The 18,455-nt window shown below is 42.3% G+C and overlaps 1 protein-coding gene across 3 annotated transcripts in view; it reads left to right on the top strand.

The window, feature by feature from the left end:
• The window catches only part of TMCC3 (transmembrane and coiled-coil domain family 3), a 108,000-nt gene that overhangs the window by 46,152 nt on the left and 43,393 nt on the right, over positions 1-18,455 (top strand). Inside the window, exon 1 of one of the 3 annotated variants that reach the window (XM_032443937.1) lies at positions 1,115-1,596. The exons of 1 other annotated variant lie outside the window; for it this stretch is intronic. The gene's annotated coding sequence lies outside the window, so the exon portion shown is untranslated. Of the gene's footprint in view, positions 1-1,114; positions 1,597-14,213; positions 14,297-18,455 lie in introns of those variants that run through there. One more of the 3 variants, XM_015858317.2, reaches the window with a different exon arrangement.

Raw genomic sequence — 18,455 nt, 5'->3', positions numbered from 1 at the left:
ACTGCATTCAGAGCCGCTTTCCAACTGTTTGTCAAAGTGACTGCAGCCTGCAGAAGGGCATGGGAGCAAATCCTAAAATTAGCAGTAGTGGTTTGCAGTTGTATGTTCTGGCCCCCTGCGATTCTGTAGCTGGCTCCAGTAAGTAATGCAGCACAGAAGGGTTCTGGTAACCCTGGGGAATTTCTCTGCAATGGCCAAATAGAAGAATGATTGGAGAAAATGTCAAGAGAGAAATTACTCCTGTATTTTACAGAAATAAAGTGAAATGCAATTATCTATCTAATTTTCTACCTGTTTGCATCACGTTTTATATTGATTTTTACCATCATGATTTAAGTGAATCGAGAAAATATTTCTCCGATTTAAAACCTGATTATTTTATCCTAGGGAAGATTTGTACATCATCAGAATGACGCACATTTTGGAAGCTGCTTCTGTTCTGCTGAAAGTCATTAGGCTAAGGATGAGGAATAGCATATATTAGAAACTCGGCAGCGTAATTATGTGCAAGAACTCTATTACAGCATTTGTTGATAAACTGCAGTCTAGATCTAGTCCTTGAAGATCCACACAGTATTACCGTGTCAAGTTACTTAGCCTGACTCTTTGCTGAAATCTTTTTCTGTACTGTTAATGCTGCGTAGTGTGCTCCCACACTGTGGGAAATCTAAAGGCAGTGGTCAAAAGAGCACGTCTGTGATAAAACCATTTCCTTTCAGTTTGTATTACAGTCTTACTTCCTTTTTTTCTGGATGTGAACAAGTGAAAGGTGACAGCTTTGCATGCAACACTCCTCAAATACATTCCTTTAAATCAAGGAACCAAGCAAAGACGTGGTGAAATCTCTTAAGAGAACAAAAAACTCAACCAAGCATCTAGTAGCTTAGGCATTTCGGTTGCGATGTACACATGCTCTTTGATCCATCCAGCCATGTGAAGGCCACAAGTTCTCTTCTGGAGCTGGGGGAAGCTGAGAAGTGAATATTTAGAGCAAGATGTGTTGACTCTACAGAAAACTTGATTTCCCCACCCCCGATGACACTTTCACTTTGTCTCAGCTCTCTTGCTTATACACGTGTGTGTGCTGTTCCTGTGACACTCCATCAGCAGCCTGTGTGCTTACCACCAGCTGCTGCATGGCTCTGGTGGAAGTGGGTAGGCTGGAAGGAAAGTTGCCAAGGACAGGACGCACAAACCACATGCAGTGCGCAAAGAGGGCTTGAAAGGATGAGGCGGTCATCGAGCTCTCCTGCTTCTGTTCCACCTGAGGTTTCTGATCAGATGGGCAAGATTTAGATAGCTAGGGCAATGACAGCTTTAATGTGGAGGAAATCAGATCTGAACCTATGCTGAGATTTGCAGTAGGTATCATATTCAGTGTTATCGTGTTTAGTCTTGAGGAATTTCTAAGTGGTCAGTAGTATGTATTTCTTCCTGAACCCAGTATGAATCCTGCAGCATGGAGAACATAATCTGATTTCAGAAGACTAAAAGAATTTCAGAGCAAAAACAGGAGAATCTGGCAAAACAGCGGGAAGGTTTTTTCCTCAAAAACTGAGCTACCTTGAGAAAAAACAGGAACCAAACCTGCTACAGGTAACTTTGCTTTTGATGTTATAACTCATGTGGGTAAAATCATCTCTGTTCTCAAATCTCAGTAGAACTTAGTCACTGGCTACCAAGGCTGGTAAGAGTAGCAGGACTTGACTTTTTCTGGGTATTTTAAAGTATTGAAGATCCCCAAATTGTTCTTTTTTTGATATATATATATATATATATATTTATATGTCAAACTGTCTTGAATGTATTAGTGTTCTCCATTCACATATGCATTATTTATAAGACAGGTCTTTGAGCTTTAATTAGCAAAAATTGTTTTTTCTGGGTTTTGTTGAAAATTGGGTATAGCTGATGACATTTGTGTAACTGTTGTTTTAATGGGACAGTAAGTAGTCATTTCTCTTTTTTGTATTTGATCTTGTAAAGGGCAAGCACCATCCCTGAGGCTGGTTATTTTGCTAGAGGGGTAAATGCTAGATAGATATAGAATCATAGAATCACAGAATGGCCTGGGTTGAAAAGGATCACAATGATCATCCAGTTTCAACCCCCCTGCTATGTGCAGGGCCACCAGCTACCAGACCAGGCTGCCCAGAGCCACATCCAGCCTGGCCTCGAATGCCTGCAGGGATGGGGCATCCACAGCCTCCTTGGGCAACCTGTTCCAGTGCGCCACCACCCTCTGTGTGAAGTGTATGGTCTTCACCAAAGACCTTGGGATAACTATGTGCTTCTCTCTGTCCCCATACCTGATTTCAAGAATCCTGACAAATGGCTGGTTGATAGGAGCAGACATTTTAGCAATTTAGATTTCACTTATGACTAGAATAATTTATGTTGAAGTTTTCCATGGTGATCTGATCCAGATGGGCTCTACATGCCTCAGAGCTTTCTTTCATAGGTGACATTGGGCTGCTCAGGTGTCAGGCTTGCCTCTTGCACTGGCAGCACACAAGCATATGGTAGAAAAGTAGCTGGAGGCTGTGAGTGAGCCCATGCATTTGTCAGCTCAAAGAGGCTGAAGGAAAGTTTAGCTCTTGGTCATGCAGCAGCAGCTATTTGTCTTTCTGAACAGTGGATCAGATGGGGCTGTTTGAGGTAGGCTTGCAACTCTCCAAAACTTTACATGTGTGTTTTCATTTTCTTTGGCAGTTCAGATAAAGGAAACTCCTTTGTGTGGGAGCTTTAACATATGGCTGGGAGTCCCACGAACGCACTATTTGCATAAGGCTGCTTTGCTGACTTCAGATAAGTCTCCAGCCTCTCCCTGAAAATGTATCGATTACTTTCTTCCTGGATTTCCTAATCCATGGGAGGGATTTTTTTACAAGATGAGCCCAAGTCACAGACTCAAGGAATCGCAGCTGAATTTTGTGGTTGGCTCATCACATGCCTACTGGTAAGCCATCTGCAAGGAAGATATTTGACTGTAATTTGAGATATGTCATCTGAAGGCCTCAATTTCCACTACCAAGAAAATGAGACTAATGCATATGACACGGGACTATTGTGTAGAATGATAGTCTGTATCTAACTACTGAGGAGCTCTTTGCAGGTGTAGAGCGCTTGTTAATGGTTAATGAGCATTATTTAATTGCACTTTCCACCACTGCAACTCCACTGTCCCAAACTAAGCCAAATCAAGCTTTATTATAACCTCTACACAGAGAGTAATTTTTCCAGCTATAACTGTGCTTAAGTTGCCGTTTTCTCCCATTTGATCCACTTGTGAGCTCTTGAGAGTGACTCAAGTTCAAACTCATCTGACTCAGCTGAGGAAACAGCTCAGATGTTCCTAGACTTCTTCCCAAACATCTTTGGTCATAGTTGCACTTTAAAACCCCATTTTCTTTGATGGAGCGACTGTCCCATTTCACACAATTGAGGGATGAGGGTCTTAGTCAGTAAATAGGTGTAGGTTAAAAAAAATCACAATGTGTCACACTCAGCAGGAAGCTTTTTCAACCAGTAGAGAACAGACATGATAGGTTGATTGGTTGCTTATCTATTGCAGGTACTGCAGTGCTGCAGGCTGCAAAGAGCCTTTTTCTGAAGAAGGGACCAACTCTTTCAGTTTAGGTGTACCCCAAAATGGCACACACTTCATCCCATGCTTATACCAAGGCATGATAAACAAGGATAACGCAGTACATCCTTTCTTCTCAGTTTCAGCAGTTGGAGTCAAGTTCATTACTCATTTGCTCAACACAAGTGTCAGAGCAGGCTGTGTGAAGTAGCACAAAAATACCAATCATTATCTGTAATTTCACTGTGATGTTTATGACTGTGTTTCTCAAAAGCAATTTCCTTTATGAGGCAATTTCATGCCTTACTACGTGCTAATGCATCTTGCTGCTACCTTCAAATGTACAATTTTAGCAGACGTTTCCACCAAATTCACTTGCTAAATTTAAGAATTCTCAATATACTCCAGTGTGAATGTTATGGGCTTTGGAAACTACAGATCTGCTGTGTTTACTTCTAATTTTGTTCTCGATAAATATTCAGTTACATAGAGCAACACATGATTGATTCAGTCTGGTGAGCTTGCAATGGGTAAAGACAGTTACTAGTTCAGCAAAAGTTCACTTATTGAGAGGTCACAGAGAAAACGTTATCTGAAAAACAGTTTTCAGCAGTTTCCCATTATCTCCTCCTTGCATGTACTTAAGCTCTGCCTCAGCTTTGGTTGTGCTGAAATGCTCTCTCTCTACCAGTGTGATTCCTGCTCTGGGTGCATGGTGTGTTCTCACTCATGCCCTTCTAGGTGAGCTTCTAAACCAGGGGCAGAAGCCTGACCCTGAGCACTCTGAAACCAGCTTTTCCAGCTGTGCCCACTGGGCTTTGTACAGAGCCTTATTTTTCAATAAGTCAGCTGCCTACCTTGAGCTTCTGGCTGAAAGGACACTGTGCTGGCCTCCTGCTGGTGGACCTGCAGCGCCATTTGGCCTTGCCAGACAGGACCTGCATTATGTCACCCTGATTAACAAACGGACTGCTGTATCAATAAGCTGCCGCTTATCATGATGTCAGTCTGCACAACGCCGTTGATTTGGCAGACTTTTTAGAAAAAGAATTATAACCTCTTCCTTCTTGATCACTTTATTAAATCCAGATTGATCTTTCATCCAAAATGTCAAGGAATCTGCCAGCAGCTTAGCTATTAATGAGAATAATGACCTGCAGTAAAACAAACAACCGTGAATTAGAAGTGCAGGTCATGTCTGCATTAGCTGACAAGGTCAAGGGAACTTTACTTCAGCTGTTATTAATTCTCATATTTGACAATGACATAGATAGCAGGGAGTGTAGGTCCCTGTTAATTGCAATTGAACTTGTGCTCCTATCTGAGTGCCACTGAGACATCGGATTGCAAATAGGGATTGCTTATGGGAAGGCTGTGTTAGTGACCCTGGCCCCAAGCACTTCACTCATCTCTGTTTTAGAGATTCCTGCCACTGCAGAGGGGATTGCTTGGCAAATCATACAGCTGTCATGTATCTTCTTAAATTGTATCTGGATGCACTGGAAGGGACCCAGACTGACACCGTGGTGAGTGAGCACACCCAAGTGAGGGGGCATGTCCCTTGCCAGATGCTGAGCTAGCTCTGCTAGGAGGGAGGATGGTATCTGAAAGGGGCAGATGGCTTTAGCAGAGAATTCTTCTAAGCTGAGCTATCACTACTAATGAGCCAAAGCCCCAATTCCTAATGAATTAAACAGATACTTTGTGATGGCTTTGTGTTGGTGAATCTCTACAAATCCAGCCCTTAAATTCCTAAGATATCTTGATGATAGGATTGAAGCTCCTAACTCTCTTAGACTCATGCAGTGTTGTATCTAAAAGGCTGTAATTCCATGCACACAGCTCTGACACAATCTCTAGATAATGTTCTTGATCAAAAGGAGTTCATGCTCCAAGCTCATGGGCTGCTTATGATTCACAGCTATAATTAAATTATTTAGAAGGTTAAAGGCTTAATATTTTTGAAGAAACATGGAAGTGAAACTGTGTTAAAGGTTAATGTTCTACTTTTTTCTCATAAGAATGAAGACCATGTTGTTAAGATTTTATCTGCCTAAATGACAAGAAACATCTCTATTATAATACTAGAGAATGCAGGGGAAAGCCCAGGTCCTTGCAGCAAGGAACTTCTGTAGTTGGAGATGCTTCTCTGCTGAAATGGTAGTGCTTTGCAGATGTCCACTGTAGGAAAAGATGTATTTTGTACCCTATTGCACAGCACTTCACACCCAATTGGGATTATTCACTATGTGGTGTTTAAGTGGTGTTCATGTTTCATTTGTCAGCTCATAATTCTTCTTATGCACGTACACATGACAAAAGACATGCCAAGAGGAATATCTACATTTGGACCAGAATGATTAACTAATATGAATGGCAGAGATATCAGCATCATTTGTATTCTGTATACATGCATATGTTAACTAATTTTGTTTTCAGAATAGATACATCATGGCTCTCTGGCTCTGAAATAATTACAAGGCTCAGCTATAGCTGAGGTGTTAGTCACAGTGATTTAGCTCTGCTGGTAATGTTGTGAATATACAGAATATTAACATGGTGTGGGGCAGCTATAGCTGAAGTTGAAGTTGAGTCTTATCTGTTCTGAGAGTCTACCCCTCCAAATAGCAGCACTCATCTGTCTGGCAGTACTGGCACCTATCTACTCATGTAAAGCCAGGAAGCCCTGTTACAATTGGATCCTTATTTTCAGTGAAAACCACTTTTTAAAAGTGGCCTCCTAAAACAAGAAAGCAGTTTTCTCTAGTTTTCAAGCTCTTCCGTTCCAGCTATCATGCCCATCCTCACATGCCATGGCGCCTTTGCACTCTCAACACATTTCAGTTCTGTGCTTAATGATAAGAGCAGAATGTGTCACAAGCATTTTATTTTATTACTCTGACTATGCACTTCTACTGATATTTTTGTTTCTTCAGCTTTTCATAACACAGCTTGCACTCACAGCTTCTTTTATTTTTCCTGTGACATTTGCAGATAGCAGCATATCTGGAAATGACAGCGCTGGTAGCAAAGACAGGAATTCAGATAAGTTTAAGGATTGCATTCAGAAACCCTTGTGATTGATATATTCATGGCTATTCTTCCCTCAGCGAGCTCTATAGTCACCACTATAGACTGGGACTACCTATTTTTTCTCTAGCAAAAGAGAAGTTTTATTTTTACCCTTTTTTCCACTTAACTTTTCAAAGATTTTCCACATTTAGTTAAGGGACAATTGACTGAATTTGACAGTAGATGTTCAATTGTAGCCTGTAGCTGGAGAGTTGATGATGTTGCATCTTCAGTGAGTTACATGGGAACAGCAGCGCATATGGGAGTAGAGTGTCAGGGCAGAGTGTTTCCCTGTGTTACTTTTTGTAATTAAGGAAGAGAAGAATACCTGTAGGTGGCAATAGCACAGTAGCTGTAGCTATATGCCTTTTCTTTTAATTAGTAGTTTGCCATCAAATGCATTTTCTGCAGTTTCAATTCTCTATGGTCTCTAACATGGGATTCGGAGATGTAAAGTTCCAGGTTCTCCACTGCCCCCAGCTTAGGCAGACTTATGGATGGCCTTAGATGAAGTTGGTAGGCCCACGTTCCGGCCTGTGGGTGCTCTTCCAAGATGAACATGTGGTGCAGGTGGGTACTGATGGTATGCGGGCAGCAGAACCACACCTGTAAAGTTTTATGAGGTGGCCAAGGGCAAAGTTTTGATGGGAGAACAAGCAGCAATGCTGCCAAGGACCAGCAATGAGCAGACTGGTGGTTTCACATGGGTTGTTCAGCATCTTTTGGAATACACTTCTTGAACAGCAACACATCTAAAGCGTCAGAAGTTACTAATTTACTTGATCATTGCACGATGATACCTTATCTCTGTGTTGGTTAAAGGCCAACAGTGCAGAAGTACAATGCACAGATGCAAAGTAATGCAGAGTTCTTAGTTTGCAGCCTGTACCAGTATTTCTTCTGCACTGTTATCAGTACTTCATAGGTTATTTAAATGCCTACTAAAATTTACATTGGCATGGATATTGTGCTTTAAATGAGGCAACGTTATCTGAACAGAAAAATCAAAGCTGTCTTTATGGTCTCAGGTCTATGGTGGCATTTCCCTTAAGAAGAACCATTTGTCCAGAATATTATTTTCTGGGGGAGTCTGATGTATGCATTCCAAGTACTTTGCTGGCTGACGGTAGTTCACAATAAAGATCTTTTTCCTTAGAAATGTAATCATTACCTTTAGCCGTAAAAGCCCATTGCTCAGGGAAACCTGTCAATGCCTACATCCCTGTAATTGCACTATCATTTTAACTGGCATTTTAATTAAGGCTCTTCTGTAATCAGCTCAAAACCTGGGACTATTTGTTGCACACCTGAATTAACAGACTAAAACGAACAAGGTGAAGTAAGCTCAGTGTAAAATGTTGGAGAGTTATCTGAAGTTATTTGAAAGACATGCAAGTGCCAAAGTAATGTGAAGCTGAAGCCCCTGTGAGCACAGCTGTTGTGGTTCCGGGAGTAGCAGGTGGGGCAATGACTTCAGCAGCACTGCTTTGTCAGTGGTGGTAGTTGTCCTGGTAGCCGAAACTCAGAATTCCACATCTGTTGATGTTGTTGCCCACACACTTGTAGAGAGGCCTGTGATGGCAGTTTCATACACAGCTGTGATTTATTGCTGTGATTCACTGTACCTGACTGGACTTGTTATCCTTTCAGCTGAAGGTTAGTGTGTTGTTCTCATTCAAGTATTTTATTGCTCCTTTTCATTTCCTTTTGCTCTGAAGCTTCATAGTTCAGACCTCTAAGGAAACTTTCATGCTGGTAGAATTCATTGGTGAAATATCAGAAAAGTTGTATTTAAGACTGAGCTTGGAACTGTTATACTTAGATCTTGTATTTCATTATTGATTCAAAGTTGTTTGAACTATGTAGTAACATATGCCTGCTTTCTTTGCAGCCTTAAAGCTTGCAAAGGAACAACATTACAGCCTCTAAAGGTTAAGAAAAATAAGCAGCCAACACAGATTAGAGTTTTATAACAGTAGTGGGGGCGGAAACAAGGTTAAAAATCTTTCTGTGAACCAGATATCAGACACAGGTTTCCATTGTCAGGACTGGGAACTCAATGAAAGCACGATGACCTCAGCTGAACTTAATTATCTTGTTGTATAATGATCATAAAAAGAAAGGGAGAGGCTCAGAAATACTGCCTTTGCTGTTCTTGTATAAGTGCTGGGTAGGGAAGCTACTGGGTAACAGGGAAGTTAAAGGTTTTATTTTGTGTGTATGCTTCAGATCTCTCTGTGCTTTCTTTCTTAATACGATATTTTAAAGAGGTTGTGAGATAACTTAAGACTTGACTGTATAGGTTAATTAGCTCCTGAGGAACACAGGGGCCACCCAGCCTTTGGTGATTGTGCCAGACAATATAGATCAAGGGTTTACAGCCAGCTGTAATGTTCTAAAAATATTGCAGTTTCTCAGTTTTACAACATGGGCAGATCCTGTGTATATGCTCCTGGATTCGTGGGTGACATCGTGCCATTTATGCTTCCTGTGGTGCCATTCCTGGGTTTGTTGCTGCCCTGTGCTGCAGCAGCTTTCAGAGTGGAGGTTGGTGCTGGGCCACAGTGGACATGGGACTTGGGGCAGCCAATTTGCTTGCTCTGGCCCTGCTCCAGCTTAACAGAGTGATGGAGCATGGCTTGTGGTGTGTGATGTCTGTCAGGGGGCCTGGCAGGGCTAGTCTGACCTGAGCCCCTCAGCATCTTTGCCTGTGCCCCACCTGGCACCTTATCAAACTGTTTTCAGTATGTGATGGACACCATGGCCTGTAGTACTGTTCCTATGGCCTGTGAAGGGATGTGGAGAGCCTGGTGATGGTGCTGCCTTCTTCAATGAGAAGTGTGTTTACAGCAACAGCAGAGGAAACAAATATCAATAGAAACGGTTTTATGGTTCACAGTTTCACTAATGTCTTCAGCTTTCAACTGAGCATGCCTACTCCCCAAGGACATGGTGAGTGATGGCTGTTGAGGCAGTGAGGGCCAGTATGCTATTCTGGTGCCAGGAGGCCAGGGATGATGAAAAGAGTGCTCACAGCCTTGGTCTGCCGCAGGAAAGCTCTGTTCTTAATGAGGCTGGAGGTAAAACACCTGCAGTGCATGATGTTGATGCCTTTCTTAGGCTTCCAGTTACCAATATACATTTAAAGATAAGACTTGACATATATAAGCAGGTTGTTTATGTTGAATTCTTTACTCCGGGGCAGAATTAAAACCTGGTACCACTGCATTACAGTGTGCTGACAGATGCAGTGGATCGTCTCAGGCAAGCTATGGCATGTCTCACAGCATCACCTACACAGTAGATTGCTGGGTGTTGCTGCCATGCTTAATGTTAGCTATAACTTGGTGCCCACCTGCTTTTAACTTCCCTTGAAAAGTGGCTGCTGCCACAAAATAACCCGATTTCTATTATTATTATAACATTTAAATGACATAGCGTGATCAAAACAAACCATCTGTGCTGACAAGAATTTTCCACCTGAGCACAGTTGAGGCTTCAGCCTTCAGCAGCAGAGGAGGCCCAGATAACAGCATCTATCTGTCTCCCTTACAGTTTATTTCAAATTCGTCTGAGGCATCCATCCGCTGTCTCCCATCTTTCAGAGAGGATGACAGAAATGAGATTACTTGGAAACTGTCTGAGGGCTGAAATTCATTCTGTGCTGGCACAGAGCACGGAACCCAGTGGGAGAGAGCCGCAGAGGGCTTCTGTTCTTGGAACACTGTCATCTATATTCTGCTTGTATATCTTTATGCTGTATTAAAGCACGGCAAATATAAACAGCTTACATATACATGCATATATAAACTAAAAATACCCCTCAGGCTGGTATATTGAGGGTCCTGTATGTGTCAAGTCTTTCAAGCGAGCCACGAAATCCAAGGATGCAGAAAGATGATGGTTGAATATTAATGAAGGGTTGCAGTGTGGGGGCTTTCAGGCTCCCTGGGCACCAGTGTCAGTGCTGGGGCCGTGTGTGAAAGCTAAGTGTGTTTTTTTCCTGTTTTGGTTTGTGTTGGTGCCTCACCTCAGTTCTCAGCATCTCTTTTGTAAGGAAAGACAGGTAAGTGATGAAGTAAAAAGGCCAAACGGATTATCCAGTGATGATTAAGTCTATAGCCCTTGAAATAGTATCACAAAAGAGGAACTGGCCATCAGTTAAATCAACAGCTTGTATGTGCACACTTTGAACACCTGAAAAACAGAGAGGTCTCTCTCAGCCTCAAGATCTAGTGAGGCTGGCATATTCTTTAAAGTACTTACGTGATATGTAAGCATATATTTCATATGCTGTGAAATGTGAGTGCACAGAATTAGCCCTGAGCACCCACTGCTGATTTCCCACCTATAAGGGCTGGTGCTGAGCAGTGCAGGCAGTGTGATCCACAAAGTCTAACAACTGCAACTTCTTATGTGCAGGACTCCCAGCAGATCTAAGCAGCAACACCAGTCTGCTGATCAAATCTCTGACAGTCGAAATCACTTTAATTACTATCATTAGATTGGTATCAGAGGGAAAACATGCGTCCAGAAAACTAAGATATGTTTCTGAAATTTCTTATGAGCAACTAACTGCTGTCACATGTATGGCCTTTAGGTAGCTCTTCTGCACTCATTCAATTAAATCCTAGTAAATGGAATCAGGAAAAGCCAGCTAAGAGATGTGATGTATTTCTTTCCTCCTCTTTAGATGCTGCCTGCCAGCTTGCAGCCCACCTATTAGTAAGAAAATACTGCAGCCACTCAGTGCTAGAACTATGAGTTTTCATAGAGCATCTCACACTTGTGATTTGGGGAACAATACAAATATATGTATTTTTGCATATTTTGCTTGAGATACATAGATTTGCATGATTAAGTGTGACTGGAAACTCTATCCAACAGTTAAAGGTAGCCACACGTCACAGAACTTGTGGTGAAAAGACTTGTTTTCCAGTTTAATAGTGACACAATGCAGGGTCTGACTGCGTGCCCCCAGCTGGGCTGTAATCAGCCACAGGCCCTGACACTGCATCTTATTTGAATGGTTCTGCAGACCATGAGAAACTTGTTCCAATTATGGGACTGATTTTTTTCCCCCTACTTTAATGGTTCTTTACAATTTACTGAACTGAAGCCTATCATCAAAAACAGGAAAGATCTGAGAGGTTCCTTAGCTGCTGGAAATTGGTAATGGTCTCAGAAGTCAACAGCTTTGTTCCAATTACAAAAAATCAGCCCAGAAACCCTTACAGCCAACACATACCCTGCAGAAAATGCCTGCTTATTCTTTGGAGTCTCTTTGAGACTGATACACCCCTCCTCAAATTGCTCACTTTCTTCCCCCTGCCCTGTTTTATTACTTACTTTTCATGTAATGCAATGACTGCTTGAGAACAGCTCAGGCTTATGGCAGACCAATAGGAAGATGTGACTGGAGTGTTCCCCTGCATGCTGCTCTGTGCCACAGCTGAACTGCTTGTTCTGCCTAAAAAATGCTGGAAGCATTGGAGAGGCATAAAGAAATGATGTGCATTTTTGGTGCGTATGCCTGTAGAATGGCTAATGAGCAAAGAAGCGATAGCTTGAGCAACGTATTTTTAACTTCTAACAGCTTTCTGTCTGGTAATTTATCTTATTTCTGCAATTACAGTGTGGTATGAAGACCTAGCAGCAGGTTTTCATGTGCTAATTCAGAAGCTGTGTCCTTCCCAGTGAAAAAACAGGGGAGAGGGAGATGCTGATGTGCATGTTGTTACCTGCACATGCTTGCTGCACATGTAGATACATGCAGATCCAGTGGCACAGAAGGAAAAGAGAGGGCAGCAACAGCAAGAAGTTTAGGTGGAAGGGGTGTGAAGTTAAAGCAGGGCTTGTCACAGTGCAAACAAGCTGCTGAAAGCTCTGTGCATGCAACCTGATATTTTAGGGTCTGTGATCTCCTCTGGTTTAAAGTGACTTATATGATTTTGATGGATGGGTTGAAGAGTCTTGCCGAGAGCCACTGCTTAGTAATTGTTTGTTTTTATCCTCATCCTAAGAAGAGGATTCACTTAAAAGTATTCACTTCAAAATGCTCGGGGATATTGTTTAACTTTTAAATGTTTACTCTGCTTTCTGTGTACATTCACTACGCAGGAATGCAAGATATCTCTGCTGGTTTCACTGAGCTCATCTACTTCTTTTCTGCATTGGTGAAGCTGAGTTGTGTACAGTAGTGCCCTTATTTCTTACTACTGGATGCCTTAGAAAAACAAATACATTATGGTTTGAGGATCTGACCAGGCAAAGTCCAGATAATGAGAGGAAATTTCCATACCAATAGCACAAGGAAAATTTAGATAAATGTAGTGAAGCAGCCTCTGAAAATGACATATTCTTAGAGAACACGGGGCCATAGTTTTCCTTCTGGGTCAGTTATTTTGGTTATGTATAAATGTTTTTCCCTTCCTAGCAGATCAGATAATTGTTTGAACTGTTACCTCAGACTCTTTATTTCCACAGATGTTCTAATGCCACATTTGCATTTTCCTCGGTCCTTCAGGCAGCCCTATTAGTTTTCATCTCTCCCTCATCATAATTTCAGCAGCTGGCATTGCAGTCCCCAAGAGCTGACTTTTCCAGATATAATTGCTGATCTCAAGTTCAATAGAAGAGTCACTCTGATGCTTCCTGCTAAGTTTTTGCTTGGGTGAAGCTTGTTTTCTTTCCAAGGCCCTAATGGAAGTGCGCTACTTTTGAAGTTCTCTTAGGAAAGGTGTAAACGGTTCATTTTGAAAGGAGTTGTTTTGATATGCCTGTGCTCCTATGGTTGTCTATACGTAGATGTTAGCTGGCTTACTGTTTGTCTCTGTCCTCATTCCTTACCTTTCACAAGAATAATTAACTTCTATAAAGATCTGCATCACAGATCAGTTTGCCTGTTGATGTTAAGAGTCTGGGTACAAGTGTACCCAACATGCTGTGACACAACAAAACCCATAGCAACTAAGAACGTGAATGCTTGATCAAAGTCCTCACTCCTGTCTTCTGCAGGACCTTGGTATCTCCCTGCCCAAGGCCAAATCAGTCCTGTTGCATAAGGAGCTGTGTAAAACAAACCCCTCTCTCTATTGCTATCCAATCATGTATTTTCTTTTAACAGATTTATTTGTCACCTGTATCAGCTTCCTGACCTGCTCAACCATGCTGCATCCAAATTACAGCCCAACCTCAAGAGTAAAACGTTAGACCACACGCAAGCATTAGATGTATATTTCTCTGATATGATAATGCATCCATATGTAGCATTACAGGGTACCAACTCAATCAGTTCTACACACTAATTCTGAAGCAGGCATACCCCAGCAGTCATTGTTTTGTGTTGCAGCTTAGGAGTGTGTCATAAACATTCCCCTGCCTGTGTTATTGCTTGAGGGCAGCCTGCATGGGTTGCTTCCAGGTCCATAACCATAATGGGCTGTTTGTGTTTATGGCCCCGGTGCCATCCTGTGCCTGTGGCTTCAGGGCCACTGACGTCATGCTGCTGGGAGCACCCACCTGCAGCTCTGCTGGCCCTGCACAGCCTGCCTTTATCTGCATGGGGCAGCACATATAGGGTGAACCCGCTGGCAGCTGCATGCTAGTGCTCTCCGTGCAGCTCCCGTGACACTGCAGGTATGTTCCCCACAATTACTTTGCTTCATAGCCAAGGCAGAAGGGTTTATATGCATTTGTGCAGCATGCCTTCTCCTCAGCTAAAGCTGCAGGCTAACAAACTGCCTTACCTCATCTTGACTTTTATGTGTCTGCTCACTGGAAGGTTTAATCCCTTATGATATATGCCACCTTGCTGTTAGTGATTTTATGCTGCTATTAGGGTTTATATATTGCTTTAGTGCTTTCTAATATGACTCCTGATTGCAAACGTTTCAAAGCCTATGTGTCATAATTAATCTTTATTAGCTGAATTGGAAAGTTGGAGTATTCAATTTCTTCCCTTATAACACTTCAAATGAAACTGTTTATAAGGTTGTGCGTGCGTGTGAAACACACAAACAGAAATTCAAGGGAACGTTGAAAAAGAACAGCTTTGCTATTAAGTCTGTAATTATTACTGTTTTCTTCTCTGCTTTGACTAGTGAGATTCCTGTTGGTAATGGCATGCCTTTATACCGAGCTTCTAAAATCTATTTGACATCTGCAAAATTGTTGGCCTGAGGTGCTTACAGAAGAAGTGAGAGCTGCTTGTAGTTTGAGCAGAGGTAACTCCCTGCCACAGTTCTGGATCAGACCGACCCCAGAACTTCTGCTGTTTACTTAAAGAACTACTTACTTAAAGAACTACTTACTTTAAATTACTTAACTTAAAGAACTACTTACTTTTTTAAGGCAGGAGGAGACAGCTTCATCTTAGGACTGGCTGGTGTGGGGCAGGGCTGCAGCTCCACGTATCCAAGGAAGGCAGAGGGTGCTGAGGGCATCCTCTGTAGAGCCCTTCAGTGGTGCTGGACTACTCAGCACTCAAGCTGCCTGTGCTGCTGCTGCCATAGAACACTCACTGTCTTGGGCATGCTTTGTCAACATGGCTCTAGGTAAAGAAAAAGAAGGCCCATACTTCATGGATTTAACTTGAATAAGAAAAGCCGAGTTAGAATTACACTGGGAATAAATATAGTAAGTTTTCGTGGAACTTAAAGGAGAAACTCCCTGAAATGCTGCATGTCTTTGGGGCACAAAGATAACGATGTGCCTGGGGCATCTCCCATATGAGGAAAGACTGAGTAACCTGGTTCTGTTCAGCCTGAGGAAAAGAAGGCTGAGGCGGCATCTGATAAATGTTTATGAATATCTAAAGGGGATTAGGAAGCAAATGGATGAGGTCAGACACTTCTCAGTGGTGTGTAGTGATAGAACGATGAGTAATGGCCTAAAACTTGTACATAGGAAGTTCTGTACTAACATGTGGAAGAATTTCTTTACAGTAAAGGTGACTGAGCACTGGAACAGGTTGCCCAGAGTGGCTGTGAAGTCTCCCATGGAGATATCTAAACCTGTCTGGACACCCACCTGTGTGCTCTATTGTAGGGTACCTGCTTTAGCAGGGGGTTGGACTTGAGATCCCCTCTAACCCCTGCGATTCTGTGATTCTGTGATTGTAACTCATGTTGCTACAGTTACCAAAATAATTGTAAAATGTACTACTGCTCTTAAATTCCTGCTAAACTCAGCTCCCAGGGATGAAAAAAACAACCATCAAACTGTGTGATATCTCATACATTTTATTGCTTGTAGAAGTACAAAATAGAAGACTTAAATCTCTGACTTCTCAGACTTCATTGAATCACAGAACCGCAGGGGTTGGAAGGGACCTCAAAGCTCATCTGGTCCCAACCCCCTGCCGTGAGCAGGGCTGCCAATTTCACAATGAATAATAGCTTATGGATTTTTGATTTTCCAAAGGTCCATAAGGACATGAGTATATGTTAAAAAATCAGTTTTATTTTTTTCTGCTTAAAATACAGTATTTCACGTTCTGTTCTTCAGCATCTGCCAGATGAGATTTAAAAACAGAAATCTTGCTGTATCTTAATCTGATTATTCCAGTAGTCAAAACTATATCATTCTGATCCAGGAAAGTATATGAGTGTGCAGGTGTTGCAATTTGATCTTGTTAAGAATGAATACTTACATGCAAGAAGTTATGGAGATGTACAGCTATCTTTGGAACATCGGTAGCAAGTGAATTTGCTGTGAAATATGCAGAAATGTGTGGTTAAAGCTTTGTGTAATGAAGCAACTGGCAAAGTTTTGGATGGCAGATCTGAGTTCTATCCATAAGAGGCATTATAAAATCAAAGTAAAATGGACTTAGTACCTGTCTGCAATACAGCTGAGGAGCAAATACTTTATTTTATGGAAACTATTCTGTGGAATTATGTAGTAATACCCCAGAACCCATTCCTAGGTAAATTACTATGTTCAGGTGAGTGAAGGGAGAGTACTGGTCCGTACCTATGAATGATGAGTCATAACAGTTTACTTAGCCTAATGCGTACTGTCTGTGTTGTGCTGTAGGACTTTTGTGTGTCTGACTGGTTGGCTGTTATTTGTTATTAGCTGCCTTTAAGATATTTGTTGTGAAAATCAGGCACTTGGAAAATGTATGCCAATTAAACAGAATGACATTTTGGCTTTCTGCTTAGTTGAGGCTATTTCAAGTCCCTGTCACCCAAACTGGAGCTAAATGTCATATGTTTAGGCCTGGCACATGGTGAAGTAAACTGGAAGGAGCTTTCTGTTTTCATTACGCTCATTTAAAATGGGCTCTTAATCATATTTATCTAACAGCTTGTATTAATGCCTGATAATGCACCAGACAATGTGCTTAACACAGTTCCCTACACATATAGTTTTAAAGGAGAGCTTTGATGCTGAAGTGGAGTTAGTAGGACTACAGCTAGATGAAGTGTGGTGGGTGGTCGCCTGATGGTGGAGAGAGAGCCTGAACTTCGTCCTCCCATCATTTGCTTGTCTGTAAATGGAGAATGACTGTAGTGAAACCTGGAGGGCTGTGGCAGTTTCCATGTTGTAACAAGGCTCACAAGGAAGAAGTGTAGGCGTACTTGTCTAATCATTAATCTTTCTGTCCTCTGATAACCCATCTGTGTTTTCTGGCTGACTGGCAAAGAAGTCCTGCTCCAGCATTTGACATTGTCTGTTGATATGGAAATAATTGATACCACACATTTAGCATGACAATGTATACGGGGTCACAGACAGGCAAAGCACTTCATAGGCAAATAGTATTGGCAGGTTCATGTCCAGTGCAATGTACAATCTGTGCGCAATCATCAGCCATAAACAAAGTTAGGGTGTCTGAAGCTGCAGCCAAACAGCAGTATGGCAGAAGCTGTGGTGCTGCTGTATTCACTTGCAGTGCCTTTAGCTCAGGTGTCAGCTACCCAGCTACAAACACTTGGGTGGGTTGCATGCTCTACTCTGAATGGAGGATGGGGGTGGTGTGCCCTGGGCAACTGTTGTTATCATGGGCTATGTCTAAGTTCTTGGCTTGTTGGTTTCAGTTTGGGATAGAAGGTCTCACTGACAGTGTTCTGAGTACCTGGCACAGCCTCTGGCACAGTGTTTTGAGTACAAGTTCACATTCACATGTTGGAAGGGTGTGCTCCTGTATGTGGCAGCCAGCTGTGGCTGTCTGTCCTGCATACCCCGTGGCAGTGTCAAGGTGGCTGATCTGGGATGTACAGGTTGGATATGCTCATTCCCAAGTGAGCTCTGAACCAGATATTGTGAAGCTGAAATTTGTACACTGACGAGCAGCAACCATTTCCTTTGCCCAAGGGAGAATTCTGCACCACGCTGCCTGTGCAACGTGGGTCATCTATGCTGTAAATAGCTGGATGCCAGGTAATTTCTTGGCTATAGAGAACAGCTGTTATTTCATTTAGCTAAAAAGGTGGCTCTTGGTGATAGCATTTAACGTGCAAAACACTGCCACCATCCTGTAGGTAGTTTGCACTATCGCTGTCAGCAGCAGCAGAGGGGAATTATATAGCAACAATTTCCTTGTCTGTACAAGGGCAGGGCGAAGAAGGAAGGGGGAGGACTTCTGCTGCCCTCAGCTGGAATTTGTCACGTTCTTATCTGTCCTTAATCCTCTATCAGTACGTTGCGGTGATACACAGAGATAGTCATAGGTTGGGAGTTTCTGGGTGTACAAAATGGATACTCTTGGAGTGTACATGGCTGTTAGATCCTGAAAGTGCATTAAAAAAAAGTCTGTATGAGGAGAGGAGAGGAGAGGAGAGGAGAGGAG

Source organism: Coturnix japonica, chromosome 1 (assembly GCF_001577835.2).
Source record: "Coturnix japonica isolate 7356 chromosome 1, Coturnix japonica 2.1, whole genome shotgun sequence".
In the NCBI taxonomy this organism is placed as follows: Eukaryota; Metazoa; Chordata; class Aves; order Galliformes; family Phasianidae; genus Coturnix; species Coturnix japonica.
This window is presented reverse-complemented; position numbering and strand designations above follow the sequence as displayed.